Source organism: Dermochelys coriacea, chromosome 1 (assembly GCF_009764565.3).
Source record: "Dermochelys coriacea isolate rDerCor1 chromosome 1, rDerCor1.pri.v4, whole genome shotgun sequence".
NCBI lineage: Eukaryota > Metazoa > Chordata > Testudines > Dermochelyidae > Dermochelys > Dermochelys coriacea.
Window position 1 is genome coordinate 176,999,793 of NC_050068.2, and position 17,501 is coordinate 177,017,293.

Below are 17,501 nucleotides of genomic sequence, written 5' to 3' on the forward strand. Positions count from 1 at the left end.
GTACCCCTATTCCCCACAGTATGCCAACATTTTTATGGCTGACATAGAACAACACTTCCTCAGCTCTCGTCCCCTAATGCCCCTACTCTACTTGCGCTACACTGATGACATCTTCATCATCTGGACCCATGGAAAAGAAGCCTTTGAGGAATTCCACCATGATTTCAATATTTCCATTCCACCATCAACCTAAGCCTGGACCAGTCCACACAAGAGATTCACTTCCTGGACACTACAGTGCTAATAAGCAATGGTCACCTAAACACCACCCTATACCGGAAACCTACTGACCGCTATACTTACCTACATCTCTCCAGCTTTCATCCAGACCACACCACACGATCCATTGGCTACAGCCAAGCTCTACAATACAACTGCGTTTGCTCCGATCCCTCAGAGACAAACACCTACAAGATCTCGATCAAGCATTCTTAAAAGTACAATACCCACCTACTGAAGTGAAGAAACAGATTGACAGAGCCAGAAGAATACCGAGAAGTTATCTACTATAGGACAGGCCCAACAAAGAAAGTAACAGAACGCCACTAGCCATCACCTTCAGCCCCCAACTAAAATGTCTCCAGTGCATCATCAAGGATCTACAAACTATCCTGAAGGACGATCCCTCACTCTCACATATCTTGGGAGACAGGCCAGTCCTTGCTTACAGACAGCCCCCCAACCTGAAGCAAATACTCACCAGCAACCACACACCACACAACAAAAACACTAACCCAGGGACCTATCCTTGCAACAAAGCCCATTGCCAACTGTGTCCACATATCTATTCAGGGGACACCATCATAGGACTTAATCACATCAGCCACACCGTCAGAGGCTTGTTCACCTGCACATCTACCAATGTGATATATGCCATCATGTGCCAGCAATGCCCCTCTGCCATGTACATTGGCCAAAACACATAGTCTCTATGCAAAAGCATAAATGGACACAAATCAGATGTCAAGAATTATAACATTCAAAAACCAGTCAGAGAAACTTCAACCTCCCTGGTCACTCAATTACAGACCTAAAAGTTGCAATTCTTCAATAAAAAAACTTCAAAAACAGACTCCAACGAGAAACTGCAAAACCGGAATTAATTTGTAAACTGGACACCATTAAATTAGGCTTGAATAAAGACTGGGAGTGGACGGGTCATTACACAAAGTAAAAACTATTTCCCCATGCTAATTTTTCCCCCTACTGTTACTCACACCTTCTTGTCAGCTGTTTGAAATGTGCCATCCTGATTTTCACTACAAAAGTTTTTTTCCTCCTGCTGATAATAGCCCACCTTAATAGATTAGACTCGTTAGAGTTGGTATGGCAAAAGCCATTTTTTCATGTTCTCTGTATATATATCTTCCTCCTGTGTTTTCTACTGCATGCATCTGATGAAGTGGGGTTTAGCCCACGAAAGCTTATGCCCAAATAGTTTAGCATAGGTAGTCAGTACATATTATAAAAAGAAAAGGAGTACTTGTGGCACCTTAGAGACTAACAAATTTATTAGAGCATAAGCTTTTGTGAGCTACAGCTCACTTCATCGGATGCATCTGTAAAGATGCGCTGTAGCTCACGAAAGCTTATGCTCTAATAAATTTGTTAGTCTCTAAGGTGCCACAAGTACTCCTTTTCTTTTTGCGAATACAGACTAACACAGCTGCTACTCTGATACATATTATAAGGAATCATTCAAGGTGAAGTGGCCCATTAAGAACCCTGTAATCATAGGACAAAAGGGGGTTGGGGGGATAGAAGGTTACAGATTGTTGTAATAAACAATAAATCCACATAATTGTTATTGGGGGCATTTAGTGCACTACATAACAATTTAAATACAAAAATAATTTAATGCATCATAATAATTGTATGGGTGAAACCAGACAATCACTATGCTCTTGAATGAACTCAAAGCGAGCACTCTAAATTCAACCTCTCAGTCCTCATCCTCAAAGGAAAGCTGCACAACACTTTCAAAAGAAAAGCCTGGGAACTTAAATGCATAATTTTGCTAGACACTAAAAATCACCATCTGAATACACTGGATTTATGGTTTATTATAAGAATCTGTAACCCACTAACCCCTTCTTTTGTCCTGAAATTGCAGGGGTGTTAATGGGCCACATCACCTTGTATGGACCCTTAAATATGTGCTAACCACCCCTCCTAAAGTATCAGTTCAATCTTGCATTTAGCTGTGACACTCTTAGTACCTTTCTCAGACCTGAAAAACAGTTCTGTATAGCTCTAAAGGTTGTCTCTCTCACCAACAGAAGTTGGTCCACCAAAACATATTACCTCACTTGTCTTGTCTTTCTAATATCCTGGGACCCACAGGGCTAGAACAGCACTGCCTGCTCTAGTTTAAACACAAGTTATGACTGGACCTGGTGGAGAAATTACAGGATGAGATTCTGTGGTCTGTGTTATGTGTGAGGTCAGACTATACAGTCTTTAGGGTCCCTTCTGCCCTTAAAAATCTATGAATCAACCAGAACATTTTCTCATCACAGCTCAGAAGTTTCTTTTTTTATTACTTTAATATTTTGTAATTCCCAAGGGGCCCTGATTTTGCTGGGTTCTTACATGATTGCTATCCGGTGCTGAAAAGTTGGTGCTTTTTCTCCCTTCTTTACGAAAGGCTGTTTCAGTGATGTTACTTTCAGCCTTAATTCCACGAATGCCTCTATGATGGAAGATTCCTTAAGTGACATCATTAATTCAAATCCACCCCTCCCTTCAGTATTATCACGGTCCGAAGCCCATATAAACTCATACCCTCAAAGTGGGTATCCCCGCAAAGTGGCTGATATTAAGAGGGCACTAACTGCATTGGAGAATGAACTGTGGACTTCAGGGGTCCTCTGTGAGCGTGAGTAGCACGGAATTTCAGACGGATCTGGCAGCACGCTGCCCTAATACACTTCCCCATATAAACTTCAAGCTGAAATCAATTACCGCCCATTTCCTCCTGTCAGGTCACACTATGTCCCGGCGAAGGGAGCTGCTGAAGTCTCTTCACGTGCGGGATCGGTGCCGCCGCCGGTGCCCCCGCTCGGATCTCGCTGATTGACAAACGCCCAGCGCAAACCGGCCTGGGGGCGCCGTCCAGCGCCGCGGGGCTGCCTGATTGCTGCTGCTCGGCCTCGCTCCTTGCAGAGCCGGCCGCCCTGGCGAGCAGGGGAAAGCCGCGCCGCTGTGGGGGAGGGGAGGAGGCTACTGCACGAAGGCGGCTGTCCCAAGCTGCCCCCTTCTGAATGCCGGGCATTGCCTCAGCCCCCCAAAACAAACCAACCAAACCTGGGGGAGAGTGTCCCATTCGCTCAGTGAAAGGCAGAGCCACCTCCTGTCTCCCAAGAGGCGGGAGGGGCTTTCCAAGGCATCTCCAGCCGGGGAGGCTTCCCCTCAGAGAGCCAGGCTTGGCGGGGCTGCGCAAGCCCTGCTCTGCCCGGCCCCCAGGTGAGCGGGGCGGGCTCCTGCTCGGGAAGGCAGCGCCCCGCCGGCCGCGCCGCCCCGCCCTTCCCCGCAGGAGCGGCGGCGGCGCCCGCTGCTCACCCCCCGCCGCCCTCTCGTTTGGCGGGGCCGGGACACGCCGACAAGCCGAGGTGAGGCCCGGGGGCGCGATGGACGGAGCCCAGCCCCGCGCGGCCGGTGCGAGGGGGAGGCTGCGGGGAGGGCGATGGAGCTGAAGCGACTTGAAGGCAGCGCCCGGAAAGGCGCGAGGCGATGGGCGATGCCTCTCTTCGCCCGGCCCCCCCACGCCCCCCGAGAGCCGAGTTAAGGGCCGCTCAGCGCAGCACTCAGGCACGGGTGGGCGGGGGAGACCGAGGGGCTCTAGTTGGAGATGGTCTGCCCGGGGCAGGGCTTGCTGGTTGGCGGGGGGACGGGGGCCTTTTTCTTTTTTGGCAAAATCACTTGGTCTGTTTCAGGCAACCGATTGCTCAGCCTTGTAGGCGGCCGATTGCAAATTGCTCGAGACTCCCCCGCTGCCTCCTGGAAGGGAGGAGAGAGCATTAGTTGAGCCGGCCTCTGAGATGTGCCTCGGTCTCCTTTGGCTGCTGGAGGGTGCTCTCGCTGCCTTTACCCTTGGTGCGTTGCTCCAAAATGTTCCCTTCCCTCGGGTAACTTGCAAAACTTCCCCCTTTGAAGGGTAAGCCGTCCGGGCGATAGCAAGGCATCGGGGGTTGCTTTGCGGGGGAGGGGAAAGGAAATTTTAACGTCCAGGATTTTGCTTCAATAGTCAGGCTGTTGGGTGTCCAGAGCCTTTAGACCTGATTTCGGAATTCAATGAGGGAACTGGTGGAGAAGTTGCTGGAGGGAAACGATTAAAAAAAAAAAAAAATCGCACGCACATTTCTATCGTCTTCGGTGTACAATTGCATTTTGTTTCCATTTCAGATGAGTCTGTATTCCCCTTAAATTTCCAAACCAAGACTAATGAAAGAATTCATAAAGAGACGGTGTTTAAAAAGTATACAGGGACTTTATTAATTTATCTTAGTTTAGGTACAGTTCCATGGTTTTTTTTTTTTTAAAAGTGTCAAACTGTCTCATTTCAAGTTATGGATTGCAATATACAAAACAGATTACCGCATAATAGGTATTGGAGTGTAGTATGCAAGCTGGAATAGCAGATCTAGTTTATTAAGCTATGGCTAGCATAAAATGTTCAATTATGTTGATACTAATGGCAAGAAAAAGTTAGGTAGTAAAAACACAATTGTAATTAGTGTTGAGAAAAGTAATATACTAGTAAAGAACTTCGATAGTACTACTGTAAATGCACCTTTACCAAAATATATGTATAATCAGATCTTGCTATTAACACAGCAGCAGGCTCTTCATTTTAAATGTTCATGATTTTAGCCAAAAATTTTCCTATTGATCAACTAACTCTTTCAAAGGACAAAAAGAGAAACAGCTTTCATATATATAAACGTATAGCTGAAGAATGCAAGGGCAAGAAAGGGCATTTATACTCAAGATTCCACACAAGTATATATTTTGTTATTACTACTTATTGGATACTTTTAAAAAAAGGCAGGACTGCAGCGTTAGCCTCTTTGTTTTAAAATATTGGGTCAGAACCTCACTGATTCTAAAGCAGATGAACAGCATTGACAATACTCACTTGGTGAGAATCTGCCCATTTTTTTAAAAGTTAAAAAATTTTCTTTATTATAGGAAATGGGATTTTGTCAGTGATGACAAATGTACAGGTGGTTGTATTACTAGGGTACTTGCTGCACAAAGTAAGCTTGGGAAATAAGAACTTTTATGTAAATGCAAATGGAATTTGTTGATTAAAAATGATACATGTACACAAATCTTTAACATTTATGCTATATATTTAGCTGTAGATATCTCTTATCTGGTAAGACTGTTAGCTCATATGCAATTTAGTTTTGGCACTGTTAAGTGGAAAACAAGACAATGATCTTGTCAGATGAGAAACCTACAACCATATGTATAAATGCTTTTTTTTTTCCACTCTCAAGATAACATTTGTCCATATGCAGAGGACTGGCACATAGCCAATGTATCACTTAAACCTTATTTTGAGGTCTTAAGTGGGACTTCAGTGGTGCACAGGCTTTGTGCTGGTTCATTGCGTAGGTGCAAATTTCAGTATTACTGTGCAGAATTGGCATGTTACTCCAATATTGTTTAAGTAACTCTTTGGGAGAAAGGTTTCAGAGTAGCAGCTGTGTTAGTCTATATTCGCAAAAAGAAAAGGAGTACTTGTGGCACCTTAGAGACTAACAAATTTATTAGAGCATAAGCTTTCGTGAGCTACAACTCACTTCATAAATTTGCTCTATATCATCAGCATAAACCTAGAGTAACTCTATTTCAATCACTAGAGCTACTCCAGATTAACACAGAACAGAATTTGGCCCCTTAGTACAAAAATATGTATTGAATACATCAAATTCATTGGGAAAACTTAGTCTATAACAAGTTATATGAATGAATGTTGAGGGGGAAAAAAAGTTCAATTGGTTGAAAGTGTGGATTTGTTTTATCGTATTGAGCCAAATTCATAAAAATGTGACATAACAATCGGGCAAAGTTAGATTTAATTGGTGACCTTTCTGAGGTTCAAGTCTTAGATGGGGTATTGTCCTTCATTGACCTCTTTGTGATGCTGAAACAAATACAGCTTTTCAAAGGTGAGAGGCCCTCAGATTCTTCCATGACTGGCAATTGAAATTTTCCTAACATAACTGAAAAATTGTAAGGCTAGAAAGTATTTTGAACTGGTGTTTTTCTTTCTCAGTGAACTGAGCAGTGGAAAAAGGCTTTGTCTGATGTCAGTTCCCTTAGAAGATTCAGATTGTTCTGTGAAGTAACTGATCTGAATGATCTTAGGGAATTGACATGAGACTAAACCTTTATCCATGGTTCAACTCGCTGAAAAAGCTGAAGAAAACTCTCAGCTCTAGGGCTTTCCCTTAAGACTTTGAAGGTTGAATGCCTGTTACAGTGGGAGCTGAAAATGGCAAGGAGAGTGTAAGGGTCCCTTGTGAAATGCTATTGTGGGAGGCCAGAGATTGTGTCTACACTTGGGAAACAACAGGACCCTACATATTTAATGATGTGTGTTTTTTCTGAGTGTGATCACAGTTTGTAGTGAGTCTCTTTGATCTTCTGCTTTTTGGTTTTATTTTATCTCTTAAAAGAAAGAAACAAAACCCAACTCAATAAAACCCTAACAAATAGCCATAGGAATCTTTGCTTTCCCCATCCTCTTCTAAAAATGTGGCCAGGGCCTAGATTAGGCAATATGAAGTTATGGACCAATCATAGGTTGAAGATTTCCTATCTCACAGCTCATCATAGTCAGAAATGGGAACTTTATACCTCCAAAATGCCAAGAATCATCTCTGAATTAGATTTTTTAGCCCTGGTAGATCATAAGAGATCTCTCCTTTACATCATGATAGTTATGCAGAAAAATATTTATTTAAAGCCATTTTTAGAAGTTTCTCAAATTTATTAGCTATAGTGTTTCTTACCCCCAACAGGCCCAGACAGCTGAATTCTGGGGAGTCATTCCATATTGACCGAGGGGTATAAAGGTAGTCAATAAAATACTGAAACACACTAAACTATTTCCATAACACTTTTTTTATTTTTCTGCTAAATATTCAGAAAACATAGTGAAGTGGTCTAAAGTTTTTATTGGCATGTGTTCGGGATGACCTACCTAACTTACCTATGCTTTTCTGACTCAGAGGCTATTCCAGGGTCATGCCAATACAAAATGATGATTGCTTATATCCAGTTCTGAAATTTCCAAATGTTGCATTATCACCCTTATCTGGTTATAATGGAAACAATAACACTCTGCAGGATTTTAAAGATACAATTTACATAGAGCATATGTCATGGTTATGTTTTGTAGCAAATATGTTTCAAAATTAGATTGTCATTCAAAGAGCATTAATTACCCTTCTCAAGCAAATGTAGCAATAAAAAAATTCTTATTTGTTGTCCTATTTTTCTAAAACAATACTTTTTTTTCTGTGTTGTAAATTGGAGGACTGTGTCATCTTAAGAATTCCTTTTCTGTTATCAAAACCATCATTTAGTGTGAAATCCCCTGTTTTGATTGATTTATGGCAAATTAATTTTTGCTGCGCTATATGTTTTTCCCTCATTTTTCTTTAAATTATGTTGTAAAATAAAGTGATGTGTTTTAGTGGTGGTTGTGAAGAGAGCATTGTCCTTCTTACTCCCTCATCTGTCAGAAAGAAACCATTAAGAAAAATGTAAATTAACATTGTCTGATCACATTAGTGAGACTGACCTATAAATCCATAATTTTTTTCAGGAAAATAGCTAATTAGTTCCTGCAATTGGTCAGATTTCAGAAGGAAGTAAAAATCTATATATCTGCAGATGGATTTTGTTGTTTCTTAATTTTTTAAATGGCACTGTTGCGTATGCTATATATGCATATGCTCATGTTCAGTTGATTATCTACCATGGCCTCCAAATCTTTTTCAGAGACACTGCTTCCAAGGATAGAATCTCCCATCTTGCAAGCATGGCCCTACATTCTTTGTTCCTTGATGTGTACATTTTACGTTTAGTCATATTAAAATGCATCTTGTTTGCTTGCACCCAGTTTACCAAGCAATCAAGATCAGTGGTGGGCAACCTGCAGTCTGCGAACAGACTACTCTGATGGGCCGCATGTGGCCATCACTGATCTAGATTGCTCTGAATCAGTGACTTGTGCTCTTCAATACTTACCACTCTAATTTTTGTGTTATCTATAGACTTTATCAGTGATTTTGTTTTCTTCCAGGTTATTGATAAAGGTGTTAAATAATGTACCAAGAAGGGATCCCTGCAGGGATATTCTAGCTTTTTAATTAAAATGTCGTGTGGTAACGAGTCAAACACCGTACTGAAGTATAAATATATTATGTCAATGCTATTACCTATATCATCAAAATATCATATTAGTTTGACAGGATCTATTTTTCATAAACCCGTGTTGATTTGCATTAATTACATTACCCTCCTTTAGCTCTTAATTAATCAAGTCCTGTATTAGTCACTTGATTATCTTGTCCAGGATTGATGTCAGGCTGACAGGTATATAATTACCCAGGTCATCCCATTTACTCTTTAAAAATTGTCACATTTGCTTTCTAAGGTTGCTCTAACTTGTGCTCTTCTTCTTTGTGGACTCAAGAAGTGGAGAACAGCTACACTATAGGGGACTCTATCCTTGGAAGCAATAACTCTGAAAAATATGTGGGGGTCATAAGCTCCCAGTGCAACCATGTTGCTAAAAGAGCTAATGCTCTTTTGGATCCTTGGATGCATAAAAAGGGGAATCTCAAGAAGGAGTACAGAAGTTATTGTACCTCATATTTGCAACAATGAAATACTGTTCAGATCTGGAGCCCACAATTCAAATAAAATGTTGATAAATTAGAGACAGGAGCTATAAGAATGATTAACAGATTAGAAATCACGCCTTGTAGTGAGGGACTCAAGGAGCTCAATCTATTGAGTTTAACAAAGAGAAGGTTAAGGGGTGACTAAATTACAATCTATAAGTACCTACACAGGGAACACCTAATTAACGTGCTCTTCAGTGTAATAGAGAAAGGTATAACATGATCAAATGGCTGGATGTTGAAGCTAGAACATTTCAGACTGGAAATAAGGCACAAATTTTTAACAATAATTGGCCATTGACTCAATTTACTAATATAAGTGGTGAATTCTCCATCACTGACCATTTTTTAAATCAAGATTGGATGTTTTTCTAAAAGATCTGCTCTAGGAATTATTTTGTGGAAGTTCTATGACCTGTGTTGTACAGGAGCTCAGAGTAGGTGATCCCAATGGTCCCTTCCGGTCTTGGAATCTATGAACCCTGAGGCTTCTCTGATTTACACCAGAGGCCAGACAGGCGCTGAATGCGCCAGAATATGATTTGGCAACTGAGAATCGAGCCTGCATGTTTTACTGAAGTTAATAAAATGGGCTGAGAACAAGACACCTGACCTCCACAGGTACCATCAAAATACTTTAGCATAGTTCGGGAGCACCTCATAACATGTACTTTTTTAAAGTTTGCGTCTGGTATCTGTGACATCACAGCCAGTATGCAATCAGTTGTAGGACTGGGGAATTTATTAATAATAAAACACAGAAAAAAGAGTAGGGGGAAAGAGACACAATGTTAAGGCAAAGCATAAAAACCATAATGTTGACCAGATGTCTTATTTTTATTATTTTTGTTGACCCCCTCTCCTTCCTGTGTGTTTATATTGGAAGGTAATGTAAGAAAACTTACTTTTCAATATTTTTGTTTTGCATGTTTGCTTGGTTTTTGTATGTGTTTGGGTACACTTTAATGGAAACTCCTCATCCTATTCTGTAATTGTGTGTTTACTCATCTCTTGATTTTTTTTTTCCCCTGTGTGTGTGGGGGTGTGTGTTGTTTTTCTCCTAACCTATTCTTCTTTTCCATGTTTCATCTCCTCTAGGATGAGGAATGTGATATATAAAGCAAGTTGTTAGGTGGCTAAGTTTAGAGTGTGTCTTGTTTAGTGCCAAGTTTTGACGGATTCCTGTTTTCATGGTACAGAGGTATATAACAACTTCCAGCTCTTCACAGCATACAACTCTTCACAGCAGAGCATACGTCTCTTATCCAATCTACAAGTTTGACTGGAGAATTCCTTGCTATGTCTGGTCACAATGACACAAGCGGAAGAATGGTCACAAACACATTCTCTGCATTGTGTAATACACATGAGGCACTGCAAGGGACATCTTAGCAAATGGTCAGAAGCTGTCCCTTCAAGCGGTCAGGAGTGTGATTGGTGGGACAGAGGAGGTGAAGAGAACCTCTCCAAATAGTAGTTGGGAATGCCGGGTGAGCATAAGAGATAGTTGTGCTATAAATATTACATACTGTGCTAACATCTACAATAATCATATCTTTGTGTTGAAATAATGACATTGTCACAACACGTTGGGTCAGGAGTTCTCAGTTATTCCGAACAAAGTTGCAGAGAGACTCATCTGACAAATGTGTGGATTAAGACATTTCTTCATAAATCACAGGATACCGTGTTAAACTGGACACCTAATTGATTTTGTAGGTATTTCTACATCTCATGAGGCTAATGTTAAAATATTTTGAAGCAGATGTGCATCATTCCTTCCTTATATCATATTTTTAGGCCAAGTCATTTTCACACTGCTTTAGACAAAGTACATGTTTTGAAAAAAATCCAGGTGCCAAATTCTGTACTGGTGTAGGCAATGTCCAAAAGTATTTTCAAGACTTCATGTCTAACCTTCAAATATTTTATCAAGTGTTTGCAGAGTGATAGTTTTAAACATATGAATGTAATTCAACACAACTTTTTCTGTGTGTTGGCCTCCTATTTCAGATATGTTATCATGGCACTCCTATTAATCATCATAAAGATAATACATCAGAGGGTTATTTAATAACCCAAAATAAGTATCCAAGCTCTCTGATCATTGATTGATTTACAGCATATGGAACCATTATTATCACTCACCAACTTCAACTTCAAGAATTTCAGTGCTCACATTTTCTCCCTTGTAGGCACCATTTACTTGTTCAGAGTGACCAACAGTTCATGAAAAATTTATTATTCCTCTACTTGCTCCTCATTCTTCATATTGTATTGACAGCAGTCAGTTGTCTGAGATTTCTTAATGCATCAGAACTTTCTCTTGCTGTATGAGATACCAGATTGAAACAAAACAAATGGTTTTACACACCAGGAGTTGATTATATTGATTTTGAACGATTAATGCAAAAGTAGATAGTGTGAATGATTGCACTTAGGGAACCCAAGCTTACTGGTCAAGCTTTAATTTCCTCCTTGCTTTTGTTTTTTCTCCTGTCAGTAACATGCTGCAGACAGCTGCAGCGGCACAGGAGCTAGCAAACAGAGCTCTAAACAGGGGAGTTTGAGTGGGAGTTTTGCTGGAGGAGAAGGTAGTTGTACTTGGTTTTGTATTTTTAGTATTTGTGTGTGTGTAGGGGTTTTGTGCTGGAAGAGCAGCTGAGCCTGAATAGGGGGTGGGGCTTTGTGCTGAGAGCAGCTGAGCCCTGCCTAGGGGGTGGGGCTTCTGACTAGGGGCCCTATAAAGGTAGCCAGCCAGTCGTGCAGCGGCACAGACAGCTGCAGCGGCACAGGAGCTAGAAAACAGAGCTCTAAACAGGGGACTTTGAGTGGGAGTTTGGATTGTGGTGCTTGTTTGGGGTTTGCGTTTGCTGGGGGGTTGTGGTCTTTTTGGTGTGGCTTCTGTTTCCCAGATGAACAGGATTTAGGTGGGAAGGAGATGACAGATACAGAGGCAGCTGTGGGAGTGACTCCTGTAGTGAAAGACACATTGAGGATGACTGGATGTGGAAGCTGTGGTATGTACATGATCCTGGAGGGGGGAACCGGTAAGAGTTTTTTCTGCATAAAATGCCGTCTGATAGAGCTGATGGAGGAAAAGATCCGAGGTTTGGAGATGCAGGTGGAAAGTCTGGTTGAGTTTAGGAAGGGGTTTGAGCAGATGATGGAGCAAAGATATGAGGTATCTGAAGGGAAAAGCTCAGACTCACAGATGGAACCAGGGCTGGGGAATTTTGAGGAGAGACTGGATGAGGAAAGTGGTCAGTGGAAACATGTGACTCAAAGAACCAGGCAGAGAAAAAGACGGGCTAGTGAAGGAGAAATAGAGCTTAGGAACAGGTTTGCAGAGTTGGAAAACGAAGAAGGGGCTCAGCAGGTACTTGTTGATGTTGGAAGGGTAAGGAAGAAGAGAAGAGAGGCTAGTCCTATAGAAAAAGGGGAAGAGTCAAGGGAGACTACACCAAATATGAGCCCCAGGAGGGTACAGGATGGGTTGAAGAAGATTGTAAGGGAAAATAGGAATGGAAAGAACTTGCAGCCAGAGGGAACAGGGGAGAGACTGGAGAATAGCACTGTCACCAGGAAAAGGCAGGTCTATGTGATCGGGGACTCTTTATTGAGAAGAATAGACAGGCCTGTAACTAGAGCTGATCCTGAGAATAGAAGGGTGTGCTGTCTTCTGGGTGCTAAGATACGGGATGTAGACATGAGGTTGAAAAGGATCCTAAAGGGAGCGGGAAAGAATCCCCTAATTATCCTTCATGTGGGAACAAATGATACGGCTAGATCCTTGCTAGAAAGTATTAAGGGAGACTATGCTAGGCTGGGGAAGACGCTTAAGGAAATTGAGGCTCAGGTGATCTTTAGCGGGATCCTTCCTTTTCTAGAGAAGGTCAAGAAAGGTGTGACAAGTTTATGACTGTCAACAGATGGCTTAGGCAATGGTGCTATAAGGAAGGCTTTGGGATGTATGGCCACTGGGAGGCATTCACGGACCGAGGTCAGTTCTCTCGGGATGGACTTCATCTAAGTAGGGAAGGAAATAGACTTCTAGGATCGAGGTTGGCACAACTGATAGAGAGCTTTAAACTAGGAATTGGGGGGAGATGGATGGGAGATGTCCAGAAAATCTCCACGCCAGATTTTAGCATTGAGAGGGAAGAAGATGAAGTAAGAATGGATACAGCCGTGGGTAGGAGAATGTATATAAGGAGTGAGGGTAGTGTGGATACTAGTCTAATAGGTTATACTGGCTGTAGAATGACTGTGCCTAATAGGGTACAAAATGTGAGCGAGGCCAAACAGCAAAAATTAAGATGTTTGTACACCAATGCGAGGAGCCTAGGTAACAAAATGGAGGAACTAGAGCTACTGGTGCAGGAAGTGAAACCAGATATTATAGGAAAAACAGAAACATGGTGGAATAGTAGTCATGACTGGACTACAGATATTGAAGGGTATGTGCTGTTTAGGAAAGACAGAAACAAAGGTAAAGGGGGTGGAGTAGCATTGTATATCAATGATGAGGTAGAATGTAAAGAAATAAGAAAGTCTGTCTGGGCAAAAATTACATTGGGGAAGAAAACTAGTAAAGCCTCTCCTACGATAGTGCTTGGGGTGTGCTATAGACCTCCGGGATCTAATTTGGATATGGATATAGCCCTTTTTAATGTCTTTAATAAAGTAAATACTAATGAAAACTGCATGATCATGGGAGACTTTAACTTCCCAGATATAGACTGGAGGACCAGTGCTAGTAATAATAATAATAGGGCTCAGATTTTCCTAGATGCGATAGCTGATGGATTCCTTCATCAAGTAGTTGCTGAACCGACTAGAGGGGATGCCATTTTAGATTTAATTTTGGTGAGTAGCGAGGACCTCATAGAAGAAATGGTTGTAGGGGACAATCTTGGCTCAAGTGATCATGAGCTAATTCAGTTCAAACTAAATGGAAGGATTAACAAAAATAAATCTGCAACTAGGGTTTTTGATTTCAAAAGGGCTGACTTTCAAAAATTAAGGAAATTAGTTAGGGAAGTGGATTGGACTGAAGAACTTATGGATCTAAAGGTAGAGGAGGCCTGGGATTACTTTAAATCAAAACTGCAGAAGCTATCGGAAGCCTGTATCCCAAGAAAGGGGAAAAAATTCATAGAAGGAATTGTAGACCAAGCTGGGTGAGCAAGCATCTTAGAGAGGTGATTAAGAAGCAGAAAGCATACAGGGAGTGGAAGATGGGAGGGATCAGCAAGGAAAGCTACCTAATTGAGGTCAGAACATGTAGGGATAAAGTGAGACAGGCTAAAAGTCGAGTAGAGTTGGACCTTGCAAAGGGAATTAAAACCAATAGTAAAAGGTTCTATAGCCATATAAATAAGAAGAAAACTAAGAAGGAAGAAGTGGGGCCGCTTAACACTGAGGATGGAGTGGAGGTTAAAGATAATCTAGGCATGGCCCAATATCTAAACAAATACTTTGCCTCAGTCTTTAATAAGGCTAAAGAGGATCTTGGGGATAATGGTAGCATGACAAATGGGAAGGAGGATATAGAGGTAGATATTACCATATCAGAGGTAGAAGTGAAACTGAAACAGCTTAATGGGACTAAATTGGGGGGCCCAGATAATCTTCATCCAAGAATATTAAAGGAATTGGCACCTGAAATTGCAAGCCCATTAGCAAGAATTTTTAATGAATCTGTAACCTCAGGAATAGTACCGAATGATTGGAGAATTGCTAATATAGTTCCTATTTTTAAGAAAGGAAAAAAAAGTGATCCGGGTAACTACAGGCCAGTTAGTTTGACATCTGTAGTATGCAAGGTTCTGGAAAAAATTTTGAAGGAGAAATTAGTTAAGGACATTGAAGTCAATATTATACAGGAGGATCTGGATTACCTTGTAAACTGGAGTAATAGTAATAGGATGAAATTTAATAGTGAGAAGTGTAAGGTTATGCATTTAGGGATTAATAACAAGAATTTTAGCTGTAAGTTGGGGACGCATCAATTAGAAGTAACGGAAGAGGAGAAGGACCTTGGAGTATTGGTTGATCATAGGATGACTATGAGCTGCCAATGTGCTATGGCTGTGAAAAAAGCTAATGCGGTTTTGGGATGCATCAGGAGAGGCATTTCCAGTAGGGATAAGGAGGTTTTAGTACCGTTCTACAAGGCACTGGTGAGACCTCACCTAGAATACTGTGTGCAGTTCTGGTCTCCCATGTTTAAAAAGGATGAATTCAAACTGGAGCAGGTACAGAGAAGGGCTACTAGGATGATCCGAGGAATGGAAAACTTGTCTTATGAAAGGAGACTTAAGGAGCTTGGCTTGTTTAGCCTAACTAAAAGAAGGTTGAGGGGAGATATGATTGCTCTCCATAAATATATTAGAGGGATAAATACAGGAGAGGGAGAGGAATTATTTCAGCTCAGCACCAATGTGGACACAAGAACAAATGGGTATAAACTGGCCATCAGGAAGCTTAGACTTGAAATCAGACGAAGGTTTTTAACCATCAGAGGAGTGAAGTTTTGGAATAGCCTTCCCAGGGAAGCAGTGGGGGCAAAAGATCTATCTGGTTTTAAGATTCTACTCGATAAGTTTATGGAGGAGATGGTATGATGGGATAATGGGGGTTTGGTAAGTAATGTATCTTTAAATATTCAGGGTAAATAGGCCAAATCCCCTGAGATGGGATATTAGATGCATGGGATCTGAGTTACTATAGAAAATTCTTTCCTGGGTATCTGGCTGGTGATTCTTGCCCATGTGCTCAGGGTTTAGCTGATTGCTATATTTGGGGTCGGGAAGGAATTTTCCTCCAGGGCAGATTGGAGAGGCCCTGGAGGTTTTTCACCTTTCTCTGTAGCATGGGGCATGGTTGACTTGAGAGAGGCTTCTCTGCTCCTTGAAGTCTTTGAGCCATGATTTAAGGACTTCAATAGCTCAGACATGGGTGAGGTTTTTCATAGGAGTGGGTGGGTGAGATTCTGTGGCCTGCGCTGTGCAGGAGGTCGGACTAGATGATCAGAATGGTCCCTTCTGACCTTAGTATCTCTGAATCTATGCATCTTAGGCCAAAAACATCAGAGTAGTGCAAAACTTGTAGAATTAAAGCTGCAAGCAGATAAAACACCAGTTGTTTTAGGTCTTGCTACAAAACTGAAGCACTGGGCAGATCCAGCAAGGTTTACAAATACTTTGAATGAACTTGGAACAAGTTTTCAGTGATGGGAAGAAAGCTTATAGTTTGCTATAAGAAACTTTTAATTCAAAACTAGGCCATTGTGAGATTTATTTTAAATCTGAAATTCAAAACTAAATGCATGTTTCTAAAGAGAATTTTTGCAAGAAATGGTTGCAAAAATCTGAGGTTTTTCGCAGCTGGTTATTACAAATGTAACCAATATGTGGTGGTGTAGTTTGTGGTATATTAGTCACATATGAGTGTTGTGGGTTTTTTTTTCTTTTTTTAAAAAAGAAAGATCGAGTTCTATACATTTGCTGTTGAAAATCAACCATGTTTTATTTTCATTCTCTCCCCCAAAATGGACATATCTAACTTTGTGTAGCCAACTCTTGCTATTTTATCATGAGTCTTGAGATACTTGGTATTTTTCTTAAACCCCCAGGACTTGGATTCATGGGATACATGAGAATCTCAGCTGTCAAACGTCAGTTTTTGGCCATCATGGTTGTTGGAGAAAAGCTTGAAACCATGAATGTTCAAAGCTGGATGCCCAATTTTAGGTTCCCAAATATATATTTGGGATATCTATAGTATAGGTGGGTTTCTTTATTTCATGTTAAGTTTTATTTTAACTAAGTGTTGTGGGTGCCTAGTGTGTCTGAAACATGTCCTTTTTGGTTTTCAATCTCTGAAGAAATAAAAATATTTAGACACCTATTTTGAAATAAGTTGGCCTTTGTGCAGATATCACTAGTACAGTAGCTATCGTATAGCTGTAGATTATTTTTTTCATATATCAATCTATTATTTAATTTACATCTGTAAACAATCTGATGTTAAAGAGCAATTGTAATCACAGAAATAAGGAAGTCTGGCAACTTTGCATTTTTATGTCACATTTAAATTGGAGAGTATAGAAGAATCAGTGACTACTTGAATTCTGCAAGGTTCTTGGAGCAGATTTTAGCCCCTAGTAAATTACTGCATTAATCATTGAACATATTGTTGAATAATCCTTAATAATTAAGTGATGTTCTTAATCACTGTTAAATGTGTTTTTCAAAGTTTGTAATTACTATATATAATTTTATAGCTGACCTAATTAACTCTGAGAGAACCAGTACAAACTACAGAGGACTAGACTGTAGTTTCACCATAAGCTTTTCCCTAAGCATCATGATTCAGAGTTCCCTCTAGGAAAATAATCTATGCATTCTGAATACCAAGTGCAACTGCACTGGATGCCATCCTGCTGATCCACTCCATACTCACCTATATGAACACTAGAATAATGGTTCCATGAAGACTACTGTCTCTCTTGTGCTGTGATCCACTATGGTATTCCTAGTGCAGAGTAGTAAGGAGATACCAGATGCT

At 40.9% G+C, this 17,501-nt stretch overlaps 1 protein-coding gene across 2 annotated transcripts in view; it reads left to right on the top strand.

Annotated features, from left to right (window-relative positions):
• The first annotated feature begins 3,311 nt into the window (after nucleotides 1-3,311).
• ROBO2 (roundabout guidance receptor 2) overlaps nucleotides 3,312-17,501 on the top strand; it is a 1,574,290-nt gene continuing 1,560,100 nt past the window's right edge. The window contains exon 1 of one of the 2 annotated variants that reach the window (XM_043509447.1): nucleotides 3,312-3,611. The gene's annotated coding sequence lies outside the window, so the exon portion shown is untranslated. The remainder of the gene's footprint in view (nucleotides 3,612-17,501) is intronic. The other variant, XM_043509509.1, reaches the window with a different exon arrangement.